This window comes from Anomaloglossus baeobatrachus, chromosome 10 (genome assembly GCF_048569485.1).
Source record: "Anomaloglossus baeobatrachus isolate aAnoBae1 chromosome 10, aAnoBae1.hap1, whole genome shotgun sequence".
Lineage (NCBI taxonomy): Eukaryota > Metazoa > Chordata > Amphibia > Anura > Aromobatidae > Anomaloglossus > Anomaloglossus baeobatrachus.
In genome coordinates this window covers 190,801,382-190,823,322 of record NC_134362.1, presented here as the reverse complement: position 1 = coordinate 190,823,322, position 21,941 = coordinate 190,801,382, and the positions used below count along the sequence as shown (strand labels likewise).

General features: G+C 48.4%; 1 protein-coding gene across 3 annotated transcripts in view; it reads right to left on the bottom strand.

Annotated features, from left to right (window-relative positions):
• The window catches only part of ZFHX3 (zinc finger homeobox 3), a 174,779-nt gene that overhangs the window by 25,064 nt on the left and 127,774 nt on the right, over window positions 1-21,941 (bottom strand). The window lies entirely within an intron of this gene.

Genomic DNA, 21,941 nt, shown 5'->3' with positions numbered 1-21,941 from the left:
GACCCACTGGACCACAGGGCTTACCCTTTAGTGGAAGGGGCTTAACTAAGCACCCACCGCGAGGCAGATACCAAGTACCACTACCAGGGCAGCAACCGGGACTGTGGCAGCTGACCCCCAGGACAGGTGACGGACTCAGGAATAGACGGGTACAGGCGGGGTGACTGAGGAAGGCTGGTACGGACAGGAATGATGGGTACGGCAGGAACAGACAAGTATTGCAAGGCAGGTACAGGTTACGGACACTGGGGTAACGGGACCTGACAACTAGCTAGCAGACTGAGACACAGCCTAACTAGGAGAGTTGCGCAGGCACCTCCCTTAATGGGAGGGTGCCTTAAATACACAGTGCCTCTCAGCAATAGGCTGAGAGGCATATCCTGGAGATGGTGCACCGTCCCTTTAAGAGGAGAGGCAATGCGCATGCCCTAACCACACTCCCAGGAGACCTGGGATGCATGCACAGGCCCCGGGAGGGAAAGAAGACAGCAGCACACGTGAATGGCCGGGGGAGGACACGATCGTTGCTCCCATATTCCCTACTTTTTGAACAATGTATGGGCCTTCATGGTTCTGTACAGGGGGAAAGCTGGGATCAATTTTAGCCATAAGGAGCCGTGATCAGCTGTCTGCGGGGAACAAGTTTAAACATAAGGAGCCATGATCAGCCGTCAGCTGGGATCAACTTTAACGATAAGGAGCCAATGTCTGCCTTCAGCTGGGATCGACTTTAACCATAAGGAGCCATTGTCGGCCTTCAGCTGGGATCGACTTTAACCATAAGGAGCCGTGATCAGCCGTCAGCTGGGATCAACTTTAACGATAAGGAGCAGTGGTCAGGTGTCAACCTATGGATGAAGAACACAACTTGTAGAAAAATCTACTACTATGCAAAATTTAAAAAAAAATATGTCCGTCTAGACCAGGATATGTGGGCTGCCCATAAAACTAATTTACAAATGATAATCCGGGAGGTTTGTCGCGGTGGTTTGGAGCTTTGGTACGTTGCTCCCATAGGTGGTGGAAGAATCCTCCACATCTCTCATACCCACACAACCCGGAGATGTCTTGCTTCCTTGAGCCGTCTCAGACTCTCGATCAATCTGCCACACATATGGTGCATTCAGTGCTGTGTATAATCAATATGCAAATTGCCTTCTGCATTGATCCTGTATTAATTTTCAATTAGGGAGCTCACAAGGGGTCTGACCAAGTCAATACGGGAAGGAGCAGACAAGTTGAGAAGTAGCAGATTCCAGGGGACTCTACTGAGACCTCACTTGAATAGCATCCGCCTCACCACAAATCCCAGTCCGGAGCCTCAATACTCTCTAACTCCATCAAAGCTCATATGTTCCATCATCTTCAGCCATCCGCCAGCCACCGTCTGATGGACAGGACACAAAAGCACATCCACTTAGTGATGGCTGCGTGTAAACAGCCGCTATACTGTATACACCACACGAGCTAGAGCAGTCTACCCATCCTAAGTGGAAGTACAGGCTCATCATCTAGATAGTCCTCCTCTTCTGTCAAGTTGTCAAAAATCTTTAAAAGGAAGAACAAGTCAACAAAAAAAAAAAACAAAAAAAAACAAACCCTAACTTTTATTTGTGTTGTACATATACCGGTACTCTTCAAACAAAAAAGCTCGGGGATAGGGACATATTGCTCAACTTTGGGGCTCATTAGTAGGAATCGCACACATAATAGATAGCGGTCAGCCAACGGTGGTTGGACGGATTGCATGGACGGTAGATGTCTTTTCTGACTCTTTCACAGACAGGAACGCTTCCATGTTCTCTACAAGAGACGTATCAGACTCCTGTGCTGGCGGATTTCAGAATAAAAAGGACAGTCTCACTGGAAATTGAACATGCCGCATACTTGTCTCCTGGAGAGAGTTAAGGTTACCCACCGTCTACCAAAACCTCCTATATAGGCGATCTCAGCTACCGTTAGACTAGTGTCCCGTGTGACAGACAGTCATGTGGTTTCTGACCATAGAAGGTCACAGCATTTGGCTGCGCAGAATGGTCCCTGACTTTCCATTGTTCCTGTTGTTAGTATTCATTGGTATAGGTAGCTTACCTGCTGGCTTCATCTTTTTCCCTTACTCAGCTGCTGATCATCAGTGTTCCCTTGGTGTTTAAATACCCCTTCCTTCCTTTAGACCGGTGCTGGTGATATTTTTCAGTTCCTTCAAGCTAGGTTGCAAGCAGGTGGCTTGTACTCCTCTGTGGTATCGTTGCCGAGTCATCTGTAGATATGTAGTTCATGCTTTTCCCCGTGTACCCCCTTTGTGTCCTCCATAGTTGTTTAATGGGGTTGACAAAGAGCTCATCCCACCTGTTCCCTATTTAGGGCCCAGCACTAGGGATACCTAGGGTCAGATATCCGGCTCGGTGCATAGGTGTGGAACCTATCTAGAGTGGTGAGAGACCACAGGGACCAGCAGTAGGTTCGGTCAGGGGTCCCAATCTTCCCTTTCCCTAGGCACAGGGTTTCCCTTCCCTTCCATTTCGCCTTGGACTTTTTACTTCCCTGTATGTACCGGTAGTGTGAGAATTAGTGTATATGGGGGTCCTTAACTCTAAACTTTCAAACCTAACCCTTACAATGGCAGATAAGTGGTACACCGCCTCCGAAAATAACAACAGCAACTCAGAAGCCGATGCAGGGACCTAATCTTGGCTTTGTTAGGCCAGGCTTACATTCCCGCACAGGCTTCTTGGAGGTCATTCTTTTCCGTGCTTTACTAAAATTGCTATATTATTAGCTTCCTAAATCCTGTCTAAAAGTGGCCAAAAAAACATGGCTGCCAACACAGCTGATATAACTATGGAAGATTTATCATCGAAAGGTGGATGAGGGCACAATTGAAATGGAAACCCTCTTACCCGGGGAATTGTCGAGACTTGTGCAATGCTGCAATTTTTTCAAAACGGACCCCAAAATTGCTCCTATGACTTGGTCCCTTGACTTAAGCCCTCCCCCTATACACTTAGGTAGCGGTTGGCCAATTATTCGTCCGGCAACTATCTACCTCAATTCTAGCTCGCTTGGCCAAGTTTGTCTCAACTGGCTCTTTCAACAACTTTTCGTTTCCCATAACAGAAAAACTTGAAAAACAAATGGCCACACAATGAGTTGTAATTACTAAGGATGATCGGATACCTCAAATATTTGCCTTCACGAATATCCGACGAATAGGTCGCCGCTATGCGAATATTCGATGCGCAATGTAAGTTTATGGGAAGCCCGAATAGTTCCGAATAGTTGTTATTCGAGTTTCCCATAGACTTACATTGCGCATCGAATATTCGCGAATAGTCGAATAGCGGCGACCTATTCGGCAAATATTCGCGAAGCCGAATATATGAGGTATTCGATCATCCCTAGTAATTACCAATAATCTGTTTTAATTGGACTATTATTCATTATATAGACCAGACAATGAAGTATGCCATGCTTCATAGTGAATGGAGTGAGTCTGTGCAGTACACGACACGGGCACCCTCCTCGCACCCATAGCTGACCGCACTCTGACCCATCCAAGGGCACAGTACCCTTGGTATCAATCCCTTGGCTGCGCGCAGTCGCTTCTCTACTGTACGCTAAACGGTAAGGGCGCGCACCAGCATAAGAACCACTAAGCCTAATTGGTCACCGGATAACAGTAATTAGTGCTCTGCTCATTAATGAGTAAAATCTTTATTGGCTCCATTGATCAGTGGACTTGTTAGCCATCCTCCTAACCAATGGCAGACGTAACGAGCTGGCTTATTGGCATAGCAATTAATTAAATCAATTTCCAGCCAGCAGCTGCCACTTGTTCCAAGCTTGTTAGGAGGCTGTGACAGGGCGAAATGTGTGAGGGACAAGCGGGGACTCCTAGCGTGACGGTGCCCGATGAACGCCGGTGCCAAGGAATACCGGTATAGCTCCACGCAGGTGGGGCCCATCCAAAGGCTCCCAATCCACGTGCTGATCTCTGTAGGTGAAGTATATGGATTGCCCATGTGCCAAGTAGGGATTGACATAAGTCAAGTCAAGAAGGAGATAAAAAACAAACAATATAAAATCAAAAAGGGCCGCTTTAATGAAGAAGTCAGTCGTCAACTCTGTTTATTTTGCTGGGAACCCAAGAATAAAAAGCCCTTGTATCAGGCAGTAATTACAGTTTCCCTTCTAAGTTCTAACTGCGGATCAATGGCACATTTTAAGATGCATTGATTTACAATTAGCATGGCTTCCCCACTTAAGGCTTTAGGAGAAAATTCACTTTTCTGTTCCATACTGTGTGATCCGGTAAACGTGGCATAAGATCTGAAGGGTGATGGTCGAGGATGCCCTCGCCCCGGCGCTCTCACAATCAGCTAATTGGCAGCATACATTAACTCGGGCCTTCACGAGCGCGGAGAGGTCACAGGATGATGGAAATGAAAACATAGGCAGGCGTCCTGCTTACACGTCTTTCGTCTTTTTAAAAAGGTAATGTGCACACCAAGTCTTTTTGCAGAGTTTTACGTTTTTAAAGGAGGATTGTTACGCTTGGAGTAGGTAGTGTCCAAATATATCTCAGGCTCACGGACATCTGGCGCACTACAAAGCACAAAGGAAACAAGGGGGACAATGGGAGGACTTTTACAACACTGGTCCCTGCACCTCCTGGACTCACCTCAAGCTGTTTCCTGAGCTCCATAGCATCCCTATACAGGGTGTTTCAACCCATCACCAAGCCGGATACCTAATCCCTCACTAGCTCTACAAACACCCTGGCTAGTGAGATGGCTGGCGAGAGAAACTAGTCTCACTGCTGTACTAATCAACAAGAAGGGAAAGGTAGACAGAGGAAAAATAGCACAACACAAACTTGATGGCTTCTACGACACGACTCCAACAACTGGAAAAGCAGCAGAAATCCAGCAGCTCCTAGGTGCAGTCACCTAGGTGGTCAGGAACATAAGATTCTATTTCCGGCGGAAGCTGAAAGAAGGAGAGGCTACTTAAGGAGGTGGGAGGGGTAACAAATCGGTTGAACATAAGGTGATTAGCGAGGAGCTGCTAGCAGGAAAAACTAACTCCTGAAGTGCCAACAGAAAAACACATGTAATATACTGAGCCACCCAATAATGAGTGAAGATCAGATCACAGGACCGTCACGCATCACTCAACCGCGAGAGATACTCGTGACAAGGATGTGGAGGCTTTCCGTTCAGTTTCTGCTCCAAAACCTCCTACAAACCATGGGCATAGCCTTGGATCAGAAAACCACAAACGGATATTGATACAGTGGCCATATGTGGTTCCGGCAAGTCCACATCTGACTTTGGCTTGGAGATCGGCACCAAAATCTGTATGCAAGATTCAAGCCCAAAAGTATAGCCTAGACCCTGGATAATAGAGGCGCATGTAAGAAGGGGTGCAATTAAAGAGGGTACTAGACAGCCCTTTCACATATGATATTGCCTTCAAAGGTAGACATACATGTGCTACCACTTTATGATTAGTGGGGGTCTGACCTCTGGGACCCCAATGATCGTGAGAAATAATGGGCAGTAGGGCTGATTTGGCACTATGACTCCATTTCTATTCTTTTCGCCTGCAGAACCTGGGTGGTTTGAGGAGCAACCGTGGCACAAAGGTTTTTTTTTATTTTGTTTTTTTAGGTGGTCAAAAACAATTATTCTAATGAAAGCCACTTCAGAGAATGATCCTTCTTTGGGGAGTTTTTTTTATTCGATGACGCATTTCGGGTATGGGCACATGATCTGTTTTAGACTGCGCTTTTTTTCCACAGTGTTTTTCAAATCTTGAAGTGGAAAAAAAAATGCTTAAAAAGTCTAAGTATTTACCCAGCAAAGTGTTTTTAGAAGACAAATGAATAGGAAAAGCCTTTCAGTTGCTTTTTTGAGCGGATCTGCTTCAAAAAGACTGGAAGATTGTGCGTCTATAAATCCTTACAGAGGGGTCCGCCGCTCTACATGAGCGCTGAGGCAAATGGACCTCCACTAGTTTTGAGAATAAAGGGGCCGCATCACTGGTTTAAGGGCTAGGACACACGGAGAGTAAAATGGACCGAGTAGAATACGATAAAAAAAAAAAAAATAAAAATAATCACATTCCACCCGGACCCAAATTACTCTATGGGGACGTTTCAATCTGCGATTATTTTCTCAACCCTAATCGTACCGGGAAAACCGTTGCAGCATGCTGTGGGTGGAATCCGAAACTTATTTACTCGCACCCATACAAGTCTATGGGTGCAAGTGAAACAACGCACTGCACTCGGATGACACCAGAGTGCAGTGCGATAATCACATCAGCTGGCAATTGAGGAGATAGGGAGATTAATCCCTCCCTCTCCTCTGCAGCTGTGATCCGATTGCAAGATTGGATCACAGTGGTGTCGCGGGCGGGGAGGACGCCGCCGCTGCTGTGCTCTCGCTAACGCTCGGGTCCGGCGCTGCTGCGGCTGCTGCTGCTCGGTGACTGGAGCGGTGGGCCGGGACGGGGACTCGAGCGGCGCTCCTCGCCCGTGAAAGGGGTGATTGGTTTGGGGGATTTAGTCCGTGACGCCACCCACGGGTCATGGTGAAGATGGGCACCACTTCTGCTGGTGACGGGGATCCCGGGAGCGATGGTAGGGAGCAGCTGGGATGTTGTTTTCCCCCTCCGTGGGTAGGGGTCGGTGGTCCCGGGGCCCGGTGATGTGACAGGGAGGCTGGGTTGGTGAGGTGCAGGGTTTCAGGGACAGCGCGGCGTGGTGCCGGATGGCACGGGTATACTCACTCAGTAAGAGATGCACAAAGTCCTCGGTAAACCAAACGGCTGGATGGACGGGTCCCGCAGCCGGCTGCAGTGTCTCTCCCCGGACAGGTGATGGTGGCTGTCTTTCCCTGCACCTTGATGTACTTAGTTGACTACTATGGATCCCCAACGGTAGTCCGCTCCCCGGTGTATGGATGCCGGAGGAGCCCGTTTCCCCGCAGGCGCTGGCCCTTGGGTCTCTAGCCTTAGGCGGTAGCTGTATACCCTCACGGTGTGGGCGGTTGCCTTCTATCAGGTCTTTGGCTGTTAGGAAACCCCTGGGGTTCCGGTCACACTCGGATTTGACTATTGTCGGCAGCTCCAAGCCTGGTCGGGGTCCGATGGCCCTGCCTGTGTGTGCTGGTTGGTACCGGCGGGCCAACGCCTGACCCCGGTCCTACTGTTCCGCGTTGCTTCACCACACCTGCAGACGGCCACCACCGTCTGCCAACCTTGCTGTCAGTGCCTGGGCCACAAACCCAGACACTCAAGTGCGTGCTCCTCTCACTTCAAACTCCAAACTCTTTTCTGACACTTTTCCCGCCTCCAGGCCTGTGAACTCCTCGATGGGTGGGGCCAACCGCTTGGCTCCTCCCCACCTGGTGTGGACATCAGACTCTGGAGGGAGGCAACAAGGGTTTTTGTTTGGCCGGTGTCACTGTCTAATGGGGGTGGGGGTGTTTGAGTGTTATCTGTGACGACCTGGCTAGTCCAGGGCGCCACAGTGGCATAACACTTGGCTTACACTCGCAGCACAGCAGGAGCTAGCTATGGCATCCGAACACTCGCATCGGATGCCATACGCTCGTGTGGCCTTAACCTAAAGTTACGTCTCCTACATTTTCGCTGCATTCCAGTCAACTTTGCTGTGCAAGAAACTTTAGACGGCTCCCAAAGAGGGGTTGTGGTTCCACACCATTGTTGCGGCTCCTACATTCCCTAGATAAAGTGGGGGACCTAATGATCGGACCCCCACCAATCAAAGCAGTGTCATATCCAATTGATAACCCATCAGGTTACAAAAAGTCTATGCAAATGTTGGTCACCGGGCCTTTCCATGGTCAACGGCACAGCTGGAGATACTGCAGTACAGAGCTTACCTTTTTTCCCCACAGTGCCATAGACAAAAATTGGGGTTGACTGGCTTCATATCCAACTTGTTACAGCATTTCAGAGCCTTTTTCTTGAGGTCGGTCGCTCCCTTTACCCCTCACTGATCCACAAGTTATCACCTTTCATGGTCGATGGTACTACCAGAAATATTGGAGTTTAGCGCTCAACTTTTTTCCCCACAGTCCCATAGACAAAAATTGGGGTCGATTGGCTTCATATCCAAATTGTTACAGCGTTTTAGAGCCCTGTTCTTAAGGTCGGTCGCTCCTTTTACATCTCACTGATCCACAAGTTATCACCTTCCATGGTCAACGGCAATGCCGGAGATATTGGAGTACTGCGCTCAACTTTTCCCCACAGTCCCATAGACAAAAATTGAGGTTGACTGGCTTCATATCCAAGTTGTTACAGCATTTCAGAGCCTTGTTCTTCACGTTGGTAGCTCCCTTTACCCCTCACTGATTCACAATTTATCACCTTTCATGGTCAACGGCACTACCGGAGATATTGAAGTACAGCACTCAACTTTGTTCCCCACAGTCCCACATACAAAAATTGGGGTCGATTGGCTTCATATCCAAATTGTTCCAGCATGAGGTTGGTTGCTCCGTTTACCCCTCTCCACAAGTTATCACCTTTCATGGTCAACGGCACTACCGGAGATATTGAAGTACAGCGCTCAACTTTGTTCCCCACAGTCCCACATACAAAAATTGGGGTCGATTGGCTTCATATCCAAATTGTTCCAGCATGAGGTTGGTTGCTCCGTTTACCCCTCTCCACAAGTGATCACCTTTCATGGTCAACGGCACTACCGGAGATATTGAAGTACAGCGCTCAACTTTTTTCCCCACAGTCCCACATACAAAAATCGGGGTCGATTGGCTTCATATCCAAATTGTTACAGCATGAGGTTGGTTGCTCCCTTTACCCCTCTCCACAAGTGATCACCTTTCATGTTCAACGGCACTACCGGAGATATTGAAGTACAGCGCTCAACTTTTTTCCCCACAGTCCCACATACAAAAATCGGGGTCCATTGGCTTCATATTCAATTTGTTACAGCATTTCAGAGCCTTGTTCTTGACCTTGGTCGCTCCCTTTACCCCTTACTGATCCACAAGTTATCACCTATACTTTGGAAATCCGACCAGGGAGGTTGGCGTTGCCCCCCCAAAAAACAAAACTACCTTTGCAATTATTATAGATTCTAAAAATTAGTTTGGAAGCAAAAAGAGCCAAACTTTTGAAGCGTAAATTAATGGAAAAAACAACAACATGACTGAAAGTAAACATAAAAATAGGAAAAAAAAAATCCTGTTGGCATATTAATATCGGAATATACGCGTCCTTCAAACAAAAGGATGAGGTGAAAATTCCAGGCGAGTGAATGCACTTTGCTCCGTTTCATAGAAGCAAATGGATTTGGTGCTTTTTATACATTAATCAATCAATATTACTGGCCGTACATGAGCGGCACGGCCAAGATAGGAGTGACCTCCCAGGCAGACAGGACACTTTAATGCTTAGAAGACAGCTCAGAGCTTAGCAACTTTGCGAATATGTTTGTGCCTGATTAGCCCTGGAAGGCAGCGGCTGTGAGCGGTGCACTAAATATGACAAGGTTAGTCGTTTTCAATTTGCGCAGGGAGACGAAATGAGTGACTGGGGGTTGGGGGGTGGGGGGGAGAGAACATGTGAGAGGGAAGGAAGGAGGAGGAGGGCGGATGAACTGTCCCACTTGTACATGAGGAGTCTGCATTCTTCCAGACTTCTGCTCGCAGGACACAGAGACTATCATTAAAAAGTAACCTTAAAAAAAAGGCACGCAGACGAGGCGGCCATTACTTCCTTCCCTCCTAGTTGCCTTCCAATCAGTAGATCGGGCAGCAATATACATAGAAAGTAACATTGTCAGCAGCACATGTCCTGTTTACACGGGGCGATGTGTGTGCTGCCGAGAACGGTCATTTTTAAGCCTGCTCAAAAATTATCACATCCGACGAATGAGAGTCTTGCTTCTTCGTTGGGTGATTGTAGCCCTGTCCCCCAATTATTGGCCAGTCTGGATACCCCAAAAGATTTTAACAGATCTCATCCATGTGTAAAATGACCTGCAGTGTGGATTTCACATTGACTAGTTACACTTCTTGCAATGAGTGGGATCAAGTCTGCACAGAAGATTCATGACGAATATTTGTGCCAATTTATTTTCTGACCCATGCACGCTTTCCACAAATTGGCTTCTCACGACTGTGCTTGCGCAATAAAGGGGGATAAGCGCCTGAAGCATTTATCACCCAACCACTAGTGGGGGTCCGGACGATTCTGCTAGTCTAATGGACTTTGACATGCTTGGCTCCTGCTTTATGTAAACTCCTCCGAGGCGTGGTGAAGAACGGGAGTTTGTGGTCCCCTGGTCTGAGGAGCACCCTCAAAATAACTCACATGGCCATCAATGTCTAAACCACTGGCAAAAAACGGAGTACACATTTAAGTGAAAATGGTAAAATTGTGCCCAAAGTTTCAGTATTTTGTGTGGCCCCCATTATTTTCCAGCACTGCCTTAACTTTCTTGGGCATGGAGGTCACTAGAGCATCATATGAGCCGCTGGATCCTCTTCCATCCTCCATGATGACATCACGGAGCTGGTGGGTGTTACAGACCTTGCGCTCCTCCACCTTCTATTTGATGAGGTCCCACATATGTTTCATTGGGTTTAGGCCTGGAGACGCTTGGACGGTCCAGCACTTTTACCCTCAGTTTCTTTAGCAAGACAGTGGTCATGTTGGAGGTGTTTAGGGTCATTCTTATGTTGGAATATGAAGGGAGGAGAACATGCTCTGATTCAGTGTCACAGTACATGTTGGCATTCATGGTTCCCTCAATGAACTGTAGCCTCCACAGCTGGCAGCACTCATGCAGCGCCAAACCATGACAGTCCACCACCATGCCTGACTGTAGGCAGGACATGCTTGTCTTTCTGCGCCTCACCTAGTTGCCGCTGCACATGCTTGAATCCATCATAACCTAATAAGTTTGTCTAGGTCTCAACAGACCACAGGAGGGTTCCAGTAATCCATGTCCTTCTTCTGCTTATCTTCAGCAAACTTCAGGATTTCTTGTGCATCATCTGTAGAAGAGGCTTCCTTCTGGGACAACAGCCACGAAGACCGATGTGCTGCAGTGTGTGGCGTATGGACTGAGCACTGATAGGTGGACCCTCCACCCCTTTAACCTCTGCAGTGTGTGGCGTATGGTCTGAGCACTGACAGTAGGACCCCCCCACTCCTGTAACCTCTGCAGTGTGCGGCGTATGGTCTGAGCACTGACAGGCAGCCCCACCACCCCTGTAACCTCTGCAGTGTGCGACATATGTTCTGAACACTGACAGGCGGAACCCCCCCCCCTCCTGTAACCTCTGCAATGTGCGGCGTATGGTCTGAGCATTGACAGGAGGACCGTCCACCCTGTAACCTCTGCAGCAATGCTGGTAGCACTCCTACGTTTAATCTGAAAAGAAAACGTCTGCATATTACACTGAGCCCATGCAATAACCCCAAATGTAACACACCTGCCCCCCATTCACACTTGAAACCTTGTAACACTAATGAATAAAATGACATCGGGAAGGGGAAAATGGCTAATTGGGCACAATGTCGCCATTTTCACTTAGGAGTGTACTCACTTTTGTTGACATTAATGGCTGTGTGTTGAGCTCTTTAGAGGACACCAAATTTACACTGTTATACAAGCTGCACACTGACACTGTACATTGTATCACAGGGTCAGATCTTCAGTGTTCTCCCATAACATAGTTACAAAAATGTGAGGGGTGTACTCACTTTTTTATATATATATATATATATATATATATATATATATATATATATATATATATATATATATATATATATATATATATATATATACTGTATCTATCTATCTATCTATCTATCGATCTGTCTATCTATCTAGATATTGGTGCAGGTGCTCCGGACTGAAAGAGATAAGGTAGTGATGGTGAAACCGCTCCGTTCTGGCTTCACACACCCCTCCTGGCACCATCTCGCCGACTGGTACAAGAATGTGATGAGCAAATGAGATAATTATAAATCCTCTCGTGAGATATAAATCATATAAAGTGCACACAGCCCGGCATAACAAATTGCTAAGACACAAGGTAATGGTGATAAGGGGTGTGTAATTTATATATATATATATATATATATATATATATATATATATATATATATATATATATATTAAATAAATATATATATATATATATTAAATAAATATATATATATATTAAATAAATATATATATATATATATATATATATATATATATTGTGAGACTGTGACCGGGGTTATCTATGACGGCCGGTATGTCTCGCCCCGGTTGTGCTCACTCCATGATAGAAAGTAAATCCACTCTAGGGTTAATGCTGTTTCCCTACAGGCTGAAGGAAGGGTTAAATGGAAACAGGAACGAGGGGCAGGTGTGCCGGGTGTGAGGGAGTGATCACAACTCCCTGAGTCTCTGCTGGAGAGACATGTATATTGCTGTGGATTTTTGTTTGGACATTAAACACCGTGTGCTGTGAACCTATATGCCTGGATCCCGTGTCTTCTGCTGCGCAGCCGACCGCGCTACCTCACATATGGTGGAGAATCGGCGGGCATGCCAGCCCGGTGAGGTGTACTTCCTTTTCTGGTGATCCGGTAGCACATGTCCTGGATTCAAGCAGCTATACTACGGCCCAAACCCAGCGACGCCATGGAGGACATACTAAGGCATTTGGCTCAGGCTAATGCACAACAACAAGAGGCTAATGCACAGCAACAACAGGTGAATACCCACCTGCTCCGGACGTTGGAGCAACAGCAGCAACAGCACCAGCAATCCTTGAAATTGCAGGAAAAAAGGCACCAAGAACAGATGGTTCTCCTGGCCAAGTCAATCCGTGCCGGACCGGCAGCAACAACCCCGGGACCGGGTGACGACGGCAGCGTCCGGAAAGCGGTGAGACAAGCGTTGCAAAAGATGACCCCGGGGGATGATGTGGAAGCGTTCCTGGCAGTGTTTGAGCGGGTGGCCGAGCGGGAAAAGCTGCCGACCCCCCAGTGGGCTGAGGTATTGTCGCCCTATCTGACGGGGGAACCCCAAAAAGCGTACCTGGACCTCGGTACCGAGGACGCCATTGACTATGTGACCCTGAAAGCCGAAATACTGGCTCGGTTGGGGGTGAATACCTATGTACGGGCTCAGCGGGTAAATCAGTGGTTCTATGAGGAAGCCAAACCCGTACGCTCCCAGGCCTATGACTTATTACATCTTGTAAAAAAGTGGTTGCAGCCTGACACTCTGAGCCCGGCGCAAATGGTGGAAAGGGTAGTAGTGGATCGTTTTGTGCGCACTTTACCCGTCACCGTTCAACGGTGGGTAGGACAGGGTGACCCGAGTACCCTGGACCAATTAGTGTCCCTGGTAGAGCGGCATGTGGCTACGCAGGACTTGATACGGGACACTGAGACTTTGCGTACCGCCCGTCGGTCCGGCCCCTCCAAGCCTAGGGCCAAGGACCCACCGCCGACACCGGTACAGGAGTCCGCTACCATCCTGGCTGAGGCCGCGCCCGCCGTTCCTGAGGTCCGGAAGGCCATGTACCCTAAACGACAACTTGTCAAGGGGGTTTCCTTCCCTATTAGATGTTGGCGGTGCCAGCGGGTGGGACATATGGAAGCCCAGTGTCCCCTGACCACGGAGCCCATGGATTGTGGGGTTACCCGGCGGGGTTCAATGTATGCTCAGGTGGTGTGTACCGCTGACCTGGTTCCCCCAGAGACTGAGCCCCACTTGTGCCAAATACAGGTGAATGGATGTCCGGTTACAGGATTGTTGGATTCCGGAAGCTTAGTGACCCTTGTGCGATCCACCTTGAGGGCTAAAGTAAAGGCCACAGGACGTACCGTGGGGGTGGTTTGCATACATGGGGACCGCCGAGACTATCCCACGGGGATTGTCACCATCACAGCACCTTGCGGTCAGGTGCAACATGAGGTGGGACTGCTTAACACTCTTCCTTATGACGTGATCCTAGGACGGGATCTGCCCTATTTTTGGACTTTATGGAAGGGAACCCCTAGGTCCCCTCCGATATTGGTCAGTCCGGGGCCTGAGCCCTACAATCCTGAATCCGGGACACCTGCCGTAGGGGTCCCCATGATAGGGACAGAATGTGAACCCGATAGGTCGCCCCTAGAGGTATTGGCAGGAGAGGCTGAGACGGTCGAGCCCATCCCGGACTTGGAGGCATCCCCGGATGCGTTTGGGACAGCCCAACTCCAGGACCCTACGTTAATACATGCCCGGAATAGGGTGTTAGTAATTGACGGGGTGGCCCAGCTGCCCGGTGCCCAGGTAAGGTACCCCCATTTCGCTCTTAAACAGGATTTACTCTACCGGGTAGATGAAATACGGGGCGTGGGGGTGGAGCAGTTGGTGGTGCCCCAGCCGTATCGCCGGCGGGTCCTCGACTTGGCTCATAAACATCTGATGAGTGGCCACCTAGGGGTCAAGAAAACGCAGGAGCGAATATTGCAAAGGTTCTATTGGCCCGGGGTCTTTGGGGAGGTAAAACGGTTCTGCGAAACCTGCCCGGAGTGTCAGCTTACCGCACCACTGGTCCACTTTCGCAGTCCGTTGGTGCCGTTACCCATTATAGAAGTCCCTTTTGAACGGATAGGGATGGATCTGGTGGGGCCCCTCGTAAAGTCTGCTCGAGGGCACCAACACATCCTAGTGATCGTTGACTATGCCACCCGGTATCCAGAGGCGATACCTCTCAGACATACTGCGGCGAAGCTTATAGCTCGGGAGTTGTTTTCTGTGTTCTGCCGGGTGGGGTTGCCCAAGGAGATCCTTACGGATCAGGGGACCCCATTCATGTCTAAAGTGACCAAAGAACTATGCCGGCTACTCCAGATCAAGCAGTTGCGTACGTCTGTGTATCATCCTCAGACGGATGGGTTAGTAGAACGATTCAATAAAACCCTGAAAACCATGCTAAAAAGGGTGATCTCCAAAGACGGGAAGGACTGGGATATGATGCTTCCCTATTTGATGTTTGCCATCCGAGAGGTGCCACAGGCATCCACGGGGTTTTCGCCTTTTGAATTGTTATACGGGCGACATCCCCGGGGATTGTTGGACCTGGCAAAGGAAACATGGGAGCAAGAGCCCACCCCCCATAAAAGTGTGATTGAACACATTTTAGGAATGCAGAACCGCATAAGCGCGGTCATGCCAATTGTGAAGGAGCATTTACAGGAGGCTCAGGCCGCGCAAAGCGGCCGCTATAATAGACAAGCCACCGTGCGGACCTTTAAACCCGGGGATCGGGTGTTGGTATTAATCCCCACGGCGGAGAGTAAATTCCTGGCTCAGTGGCAAGGCCCCTACGAGATAAAGGAAAAAGTCGGGGTGGTCAACTATAAAGTATTGCAGCCCGGTAGGCGGAAACCTGAACAAATATACCATGTCAACCTATTAAAACCGTGGCAGGAACGGGAAAGCCTGATGGTTGAGTTTCCCCCATCTCCCTCCTCTTCGGGTCGTTCACTCCCGGCTTCAGCGACCTCCGGAGAGGACGAACCGGAAGTAAGGATCGGAGAAGCCCTCACCAAGCAACAGAGGCGAGAGGCCAGACGGCTGGTTCAGCAGAACCCCGATGTCTTCTCCGAGTTGCCGGGTAGGACCAGTCTGATACGACATGACATTGTCACCGAGCCCCACCTGAAGGTACGCCTGAAGTCATACCGCGTGCCGGAGGCTCGAAGACAAGCCATATCAGAAGAAGTGAAGACAATGCTACGCCTGGGGGTCATCGAAAAATCCCGGAGTGAATGGGCTAGTCCCATTGTCCTAATACCAAAACCCGATGGCTCCTTAAGGTTCTGCAATGACTTCCGGAGATTGAACGAAATATCCAAGTTCGATCTCTACCCCATGCCCCGGGTGGATGAGCTGATTGATAGGCTGGGACAGGCGCGATATTTTACCACGCTCGACCTGACCAAGGGGTACTGGCAGGTGCCACTGACGGAGTCCGCCAAGGAGAAAACCGCTTTTGTTACGCCGGAGGGTCTCTTCCACTATGTTGTCTTGCCTTTTGGGTTACATGGCGCTCCGGCCACGTTCCAGAGGTTGATGGACTTAGTGCTGGAACCCCACCAGGCGTATGCATCAGCGTACCTTGATGACATCATTATTTACAGCCCCGATTGGCAGACCCACTTGGAACAGGTACAAGCGGTGGTGGACGCGCTTCGAACAGCCGGATTGACAGCCAATCCCAAGAAATGTGCGTTGGGACTCACGGAAGCCCGCTACTTGGGCTACGTGATAGGCCAAGGAGTGATAAAGCCCCAAATTAACAAGGTTGAGGCGATCCAGAAGTGGCCTAGACCCCTGACCACAAAGCAGGTTAGGGCCTTCCTGGGTATCGTGGGGTACTACAGGAGGTTTGTAAGAGATTTTGCGGGACTATCAGCCCCCTTGACGGACCTTCTCAAAGGCAAGAAGTCCGTCATGGTGCGCTGGACTCCGCAGGCCGAGGACTCCTTCCGGGCCCTGAAGGGGGTCCTGTGCGGACAACCCGTTCTGGTCAACCCTGATTTCCGGAAGGAGTTCATAGTACAGACTGACGCCTCTGAGGTCGGCCTGGGGGCAGTGCTGTCTCAGGTGGTTCAGGGGGAGGAACACCCCGTCACCTTCTTGAGTAGGAAGCTCACCCCTCCCGAGCGGAATTATAGCGTAGTGGAGAAGGAGTGCCTGGCGATTAAATGGGCCTTGGAGTCCCTACGCTATTACCTGCTGGGACGGCAGTTTCGCTTGGTGACTGATCACTCTCCGCTGGTCTGGATGAGGTCCGCCAAGGAACGGAATGCCCGGGTTACCCGGTGGTTCCTTTCTCTGCAGAACTTCCGGTTTACGGTTGAACACCGGGCCGGTAGGTTGCAGGTCAACGCCGATGCCTTGTCCCGCGGCCCGTGTTTGATGGCGGGAGTTCAACCCCGCACGCTTGAACTGAGGGGGGGGGTATGTGAGACTGTGACCGGGGTTATCTATGACGGCCGGTATGTCTCGCCCCGGTTGTGCTCACTCCATGATAGAAAGTAAATCCACTCTAGGGTTAATGCTGTTTCCCTACAGGCTGAAGGAAGGGTTAAATGGAAACAGGAACGAGGGGCAGGTGTGCCGGGTGTGAGGGAGTGATCACAACTCCCTGAGTCTCTGCTGGAGAGACATGTATATTGCTGTGGATTTTTGTTTGGACATTAAACACCGTGTGCTGTGGACCTATATGCCTGGATCCCGTGTCTTCTGCTGCGCAGCCGACCGCGCTACCTCACAATATATATATATAAATAAATATAATATACTATATAATTATATATATAGTATATATATTTATTATATATATATATATATATATATTATATATAGTTATTTATTTTATATATATATATATATATATGTATATATGTATATATATATATATATATATATATATATTTATATTTATTATATTATATTATATAATATAATATATAATATATAGGTCTAGAATAGCTAAATGGAACAATAAGGAACCTGAGCTGGTCTTTCTGAAGGATTTTTTCGTGTCCCACCCCAACCTTGGACCTCGCACACACAGCCGGGGGCAGATTAAATAGAAGCCAGAATTACCCGGCAAACACTTTAATAAAAAACAAAATTGAGGAGGATAAAGACTTTCATATCCTCTTCCAAGTGACTGTGCTCGGAGCAGGGGAGAGCAAACAAGAAACAGGCTCCATGGCATTGCTGAGATTCCTGAGCCCGGCTCTCCTCCTGTCTGCATATTACCGCCTGGAAGCGCGACTGCTGGAGACTCCCGGTAGCAGCAGATTCATAGGGTGGCAGCCAGAAGAAACAAAAAAAGGAGAAGACGCAACTTCTTCCACCGCTAAGGACCGATTCGCGGACGCGTTTTACTTCTTGGCAAGCTAGGGGTACACATACGGTATTGATCGGCCAAAAGGCGGCCGATCAATTGTCCATTCGATCAAACATAATCCCGGACTAAACTGAGAGATCAAACCATTATTTAAAAAAACAAAAAAAAACAAACTATAAAGTAGCAAATGATCACAAGATAAAAGTCAGACAAAATGGACAATATAAAACATCAGGTTTTTTGGAGACATGAACAACTGTTTGTTTCGACTGATCGGGGATTATGGGTTTTTTTGGCCAGTGTTTATCTTCCATTGGCCCTCAAAAATCCCAAATGGCCGATGCAGATTGAGATGCTTTTTATTTCCGCCCTTTTTTGTCTTTTATGTACTGGCGCATTGGATACTCTGCACACTTTCTGTCACGGAGGTGTCACGGCCGGCTGACTATCCTGTGGAAGCGAGTGTTAGATAATCCCAGAGATTGGCAGCATGTGTTATCTGACAGTTCCCTGATTCTGCAGCAGCGGACTCTATGACCCTGGGAAACTGTCAGTTTTTTCTCTCAGTTGCCAGCCTCTGACTTCCTTTATAAACCTCACCTTGGGGTAGTTTGGGTGCGGTTTACAGTTGTTCCTAGCTGTGGTCTGCAGCGGTCATCTCAGAGACGTCTGTGGTAGACGCTCCTAAGATAAGTGTTTGACTTTTGCCATCTCCCTGGGCTCAGGTGGTAGCATTTGTGTTTCCCCTGTATTGTTTCCTTTTGCCTCCCGTAGCGTCAGTGGTGTTGACAAGTGCTCATACCCGCCATCCTTTTTTAGGGGCCAGATCAGGGTTTGCCTAGGGTGAGGTATTCCTGCTCAGCGACCGGTGCGGAACCTATATAGGGTAGGTGAGGGCAGTGAGGGTGAGCTGCAGGTTGCTGTCAGGAGTCACCACTTCCCCCTTTCCCTAGCGATGGGGCATTCCTTTCCCCTTCCCTTTGTATTGTACTATACGGCCGGTATAACATCTATCCCCGGTCGTGACACTTTCCCTCAGGTTTTGCAGGTGACAAATCCCCAGTGTACCATAGAAGAAGCAGAGGGGATGAGATTTTAGCAAATTTATACAAAAAAAAAATATTTGTAGCGGACCTTTGGTGCAAACTTTAAATCCGCAGCGTGTCAATATATGTTGGGGATTTTTACTGCAGATTTCCCTTTTTGGAAATCTGCATCCAAATCCGCGTACATTGCCGTAAAATGTACAAACCTGGGCCAAATGGCAATCCTTTTGGCCAGGTTCCAAGAAAAATAATAGGAAAAAAATGCTTAATAATAGGATTGGGAGCAAAATTTGGCGAGGACGTGGTACACTAACATAGGGATAGAAAATTAATCTGGTTTTGTGGTGTGGTATTGCAATTTTTAGGCTTGTGCACAGGGGAAAGCCTTGTACCCCGGTGCGGAACCCTGCATTGAAAAGCCACGTATCTGTATTATTGTGTTACAGCTTAGTGGGACAATGGGGAACATATTGAGTGTGAAGGAGCTGTATGCACACATGACTGACATGAGATGCTTCACGCAGGGGGCCGCAGAAAGAGAGGGGTAAAGGCCCAAATGATGGGGTTAATGAGATACAGGCTCTCCGCGTGCACACATACACACACACAAAGCGTCAGCTCCATGGAGTCCGAGGAGGAGCCCGGGCACTGGGAGACAACTGGTGGAATCAGAGTCTGACAGTAACACTCAACCTCTTCCTGTCCAAACAAAAGCTCCCTTCAAGGAGCGGGCTTTGTGCTCAGTATCCCTTATAGACCCCCGCCCTCCGCAGCCCCACACACTCTCAACAGAGACCGGTAACAATGAGGGCAATGTGCAAGAGAAGAGATGCCAAGGACTCGGCAGAGATTAACAGAATCTGCTGAAACAATACGTCCACTAAGAAGACTGTGTCTCACTGGAGGAATGTGAGGCCAGGCCGGCATTTTTTTTTTTGGGGGGGGTTGGGGGGGGGCATACACAGAAACATTGGCCCCTCAGAGCGACAGGTCTACGGACAAAGGCGAAACAATGCACTAAGGATCTAGAAAGGAACGTCGAACCGAAAAGAGCTGGATTTTGCACTTGAACGCGGCTATTTTCGGGTCGGGGAGAGGAGAACCGTAGTGCTCTTTAATGGGATGACAGGCGGAAGTCCTGAGCAATCCCTGCCCCCACCACCTCACCCTCGTATCTCTAGTGGTGGAATATTTACATAGATATGTGAGAAGGGCCGAGACATATAAAACCACATAACAAGAGCATAAAAGCAACAACCAAGGCCTAACGGGGACACCATGATCCATGTAAACATGCTAAAAAAAACCGCTTGATCGGTGGATGATTGCATGATTCATGACGTCGTGAGGTCAGGTTCACTCCGTATACGGACCATGGGGTACCGGCGCCTGAACCCGGCCTTACAGGCAGCACATCGTCCTCTATAAACAGGACAAGGGTTGCGGACAACGATGATATTAAAGATTGTTCAGGTCGGACATGAACCATCCTCCGTTTGGTGTCTATATTGCTAAGCCGGGGGAGAGGCACAAAAAGGATCTGCTTACGTCGCGATATTAGTATATATTGTGGGTATATGTCATGAGGATTACCTGACAGAAGCCCCTGACTGTATCGCAAAAGGGTGGCATACGCCAGCCATTGACCTCCACTGTATCGCAAAAGAGTGGCATATGCCAGCCATTGAACACCACTATCACAAAAGGGTGACATACGCCACCCATTGAACACCACTGTATCACAAAAGGGTGACATATACCAGCATTTGACCACCATCGCAAAATAGTGACGTACGCTATTGATCACCAATGTATCACAAAAGGGTGGCATACGCCAGTCATTGATCACCACTGTATCACAAAAGGATGGCATATGCCAGCCATTGATCACCAATGTATAACAAGAGTGGCATACGCCAGCCATTGAACACCACTGTATAGCAAAAAGGTGACATATGCTAGCCATTGATTACCAATGTATCGCAAATAAGTGGCATACGCCAGCCATTGACCACCACTTTATAGCAAAAAGGTGGCATATGCTAGCTATTGATCACCAATGTATTGCAAATGAGTGACATACGCCAGCCATTGATCACCAATGTATCGCAAAAGGGTGGCATACGCCAGCCATTGATCACCAATGTATCGCAAAAGGGTGGCATACGCCAGCCATTGTCTGCTACTGCATTGCAAAAGGATGTCATATGCCAGCCATTGACCACCAATGTATAGCAAAAAGGTGGCATATGCTAGCCATTGATTACCAATGTATCGCAAATGAGTGACATACGCCAGCCATTGATCAGAAATGTATCGCAACAGAGTGACATACGCCAGCCATTGACCACCAGTGTATTATCACAAAAGGGTGGCATATGCTAGCTATTGATCACCAATGTATCGCAAATGAGTGACATACGCCAGCCATTGATCACCAATGTATCGCAAAAGAGTGACATACGCCAGCCATTGATCACCAATGTATCGCAAAAGGGTGGCATACGCCAGCCATTGTCTGCTACTGCATTGCAAAAGGATGGCATATGCCAGCCATTGACCACCAATGTATAGCAAAAAGGTGGCATATGCTAGCCATTGATCACCAATGTATCGCAAATGAGTGACATACGCCAGCCATTGATCGGAAATGTATCACAAAAGATTGACATACGCCAGCCATTGACCACCAGTGTATTATCACAAAAGGGTGGCATATGCCAGCCATTGACCACCACTGTATCACAAAAGGGTGCAGTATGCCAGCCACTGACCACAACGTTAAAAATAAGTATAAGGCACAGTATACTTTTTTTGTAGCATCCAATGAAGGTATAGGTTACAAGGATTTGTCAGCGCAAATCTCGGATGGTTGGCATAAATTTTGCATGTTAAAAAAAAGTGTAATATGGTTATTTAAGGAATAACAAAGCACAAAGTGACAAATTGATGTGAATCGGAC